Raw genomic sequence first — 4,059 nt, 5'->3', positions numbered from 1 at the left:
ATCAGACACAGTGTATCGAAATTTACCTTGTAAATCAGTACGTTGTCCATTAAAGCTCTCTTGTAACTCAATGCATTGTTCATTGAATTTCTCATCCAGCTTTTTTGACATGCTTGAAGATATGTTATTGAACGTATCTGTTAAAAACTTAGAAAGAAACTTCAAACAATGCAATCGACTGTGTCACTTGTGCAGTTACTTCACTTGTTCCCAATTGCATGTCTTCAGATCCCAATGCATTTGGAGCATTTGCGCTTCCGGTTTCCAAAACATCAATTTCGGAACCCATTCCTGCCATTATCGCATCGGCAGCAGTACCGTCATCCAGATGCGTGCGATTGTCTGTGTGTCTCGTCACTGGTATTCATAGTGGAAAATTTTTCGCATTGACTAATAGTAACAGTAAAATATGGTAACACTGACTTTGAATGATAATAAAATGAAGCTGGACAACGTACTGAAGTTTTAACTCTATGTGCAGCTGCAATATGATTATTAAGCAAGGATAAGACGGCAGCCTGAAGGGCTAAGCAAAACATTAGAAAGATGAGTGTACTATCTTGTGATAGCACAACAAAATGACAGACATGTTTGACAAACTTTTAACAATGGAAGTCAACATTAAAATGCAAATTAACACCAATGATGTAGTTAACAGAAAAAATGCCAAAATATGAGTTACTGAAAGTTGCTAAACATGTAAAACTGAGTGAGAATGATGATACCGCTTACCTTTTTACAGATGTGAAGCACAACGTCGTACTTTCGTAAATCCAGAATTGTACAATATTTCCTCTTTCACTGGCCATTCGAGCAATTTACCATCAATGTCCCATTACTTTCAGGTTCAACAGTTCTCCGTAACAGGTTGGCCGTTGTAAGATATACCATGAAATATAGAACAAAATATATATTAATACAACAGTAATGATGCCTGGCCCACTGTTGGGCACCAGAATGACACAGTTACTAGCCTCAAAGGGAAACAAAACTGTAAATTAGCATTTAAAATTAATGAAGACGGAGGGAAGTGACATTAGATAGCAGACATGAGCGATTCCTCAGCCGCAATACAGACGGCACAGAGTGATGAAACTGCAACGCTACGCGCCGAGTTTGTCATGAAGCAGCTATTATAAATTAAAATGTAAAACATGCACCATCATCAATAATTTGAATGAAGCTAGGCTTGTGTCTGACTAGTGTAGGTTGCACAACAATGTCACTATTAGTGGACAGTGATGCGAATCATTTTTTGCGTCACTCGCATGGAAACTGCAGCAAGATGCAAATGAAATGATCGGCGCACCGATCTCGGGGACATGGAGTGACATACGTGGTGTGGAATTAATAACTGAACATGAGAAGTGTTCGCCCATAATATGTCCACTAAAAATAGGTCGTCAGTGCCTCTTTTCCAAGCACGATCCTCTGAAAAATTCACCAAATATTAATAACAAAGTGACATGGAGGGTAGAAATTTAGAAATGAAATACATTGTAAGGTTAATCTGGACTATAAGCACTTCAGGAACATTTCAAAACAGATTCAAACAGTGAGTGATGACAATGCATCAATACCTAATCAGAGAAGGAACAGAACCAAACAAAAACCAACGGACGCTAGACAAAAGAATTTGATATAAAAATGACTAATGAAATAAAACAGAGGTTGTACAGCAGCAGATACATCGATAAGTACACAAAAATGAAACAATAAGACCGGATCTAATGTTGAATCTTAGACCCTGTCAATGTCGGAAACAATTTTAAAAGCAAAGTAAATACTAATACTTAAAAGGTAAACGTCCCATATCCTCCATCGCATGTGTTTTGTCAGTGAACTCAAGTGTGGTTGGAAACTTGTTTGTGAGGTATAGAGTCATTGTTTGTGAAAGTTCATTTTCTCTCTTGATGTTTTTAAAGCTTCTTTCTTGATTCATCATGTAATTTCATTTTTCGTGTTTTTAATTTTGTATTGTGTAAATACTTGTATACTGACAGTATGGAATTCCGTATATTAGCTACACTCTAGCTAAATTCATGTTCACTAAGAGAGAGTCCACTCAGTGGTAGGTGTCATCACCTAATATGTGTCAAGTTTAAGATGCAGCTAATGGCTTTGTAGGTCTCAGTGTCCGTCACATATCCTCCATTGCATGTTTTGTGTCAGTGTACTGAAGTGTGTTTGGATGCTTGTTTGTGTTGTATAGAGACATTGTTTGTGAAAGTTCATCTTCTCCCTTCATGTTTGGAAATCTTCTTTCTTGAGTCTTCATGTAATTTTACTTTTGGGGTTTTTAATTTTGTATTGTGTAAATACTGTGTAAGAGAGTTCTGTAGTGTGGATGCCTTGTGTTGTTGTGTCTGTATCCAGTTGAGAAATTTGAAGTGTGTTGGTTGAATAGTATTAATGTTGTATTTCGGAGATATATTTCTTCATGTGCGGTTCTCTTCTCTCTTTATTCTTCATGTCATTTTTCTGAGTAGTGCTAATGAGAGTGGTTTCATGTGTGGAGTGTGAGTATTGAATAGGTGTTGTATTGCAGTTATCCGTAGAGAAATATACGAGTATTTTGTGGAGGATATATGGTACAGATTGTTCTGCCACTGTTACATCGTACACAGTTCTATATGTATCTGGAGATTTAGAGTTGGATTTACTCTGTCATTGAACTTTCTTGATAATTAACAGCTTGCACACTTGTTTCTGTAATATGGTAACAATATATTTCCTCCACATACAGAGTTTTCTGTCACACTTGTAAACTGACATAATAGGAATTCAGATGTTTAGGTTTATTAGGTTTTTCCTATTTTCATTGGTATTCAAATATATGCCAGAACTGTATACATCATAAATGGTAATCCATTACAATATCGAGGTGTCCGATACTTTTAATCTATCCATGAAATTAGAATATAATGAGCTATATTAGTCATATTTTATTAGGAATATCTTTTCATCTGGTTCAGTTATTTACTTTATTACTCGCAGTATGGAATTCCGTATATTAGTTACACTCTAGATAAATTCATGTTCACTCACAGAGAGACCACTCAGTGGTAGGTGTCATCACCTAATATGTGTCAATTTTAAGATGCTGCTAATGGCTTTGTTGGTTTCAGTGACCATCACATATCCTCCATTGCATGTTTTGTGTCAGAGTACTGAAGTGTGTTTCGATGCTTGTTCGTGTTGTATAGAGACATTGTTTGTGAAAGTTCATCTTCTCTCTTCATGATTGGAAATCTTCTTTCTTGAGTCTTCATGTAATTTTATTTTTGGGGTTTTTAATTTTGTATTGTGTAAATACTGTGTAAGAGAGTTCTGTAGTGTGAATGCATTGTGTTGTTGTGTCTGTGTTCAGTTGAGAAATTTGAAGTGTGTAGGATGAATAGTATTAATGTTGTATTTCGGAGACATATTTCATCATGTGCGGTTCTCTTCTCTCTTCATTCTTCATGTCATTTTTCTGAGTAGTGCTTATGTAAGTGGTTTCATGTGTGGAGTGTGAGTGTTGAATAGGTTTTGTATTGCAGTTATCCGTATGGAAATATACATGTATGTATGGAGGATATGTGGTATAGATTGTTCTGCCACTGTTACATCGTACACAGTTCTATATGTATCTAGAGATTTAAAGTTGGATTTTCTCTGTCATTGAACTTTCTCAATATTTAACAGGTTGCACACTTGTTTCTGTAATATGGTAACAATATATTTCCTCCACATACAGAGTTTTATGTCACACTTGTAAACTGACATAATAGGAATTAAGATGTTCAGCTTTATTAGGGCTTTTCCCATTTTCATTTGTATACAAATATATGCCAGAATTGTATACATGATAAATAGTAATCCATTACAATACCGAGGTGTCCGATACTTTAATCCATCCATGAAATTCGAATATAATGAGCTATATTAGTCATATTTTATTAGGAATATCTTTTCATCTGGTTCAGTTATTTACTTTATTACTCGCAGTATGGAATTCCGTATATTAGTTACACTCTAGATAAATTCATGTTCACTCACAGAGAGACCACTCAGTGG

The sequence above is a fragment of the Schistocerca gregaria genome, chromosome 1 (genome assembly GCF_023897955.1).
Source record: "Schistocerca gregaria isolate iqSchGreg1 chromosome 1, iqSchGreg1.2, whole genome shotgun sequence".
In the NCBI taxonomy this organism is placed as follows: domain Eukaryota; kingdom Metazoa; phylum Arthropoda; class Insecta; order Orthoptera; family Acrididae; genus Schistocerca; species Schistocerca gregaria.
The sequence above is the reverse complement of the archived record's forward strand: the minus strand, read 5'-3'. Positions refer to the sequence as shown.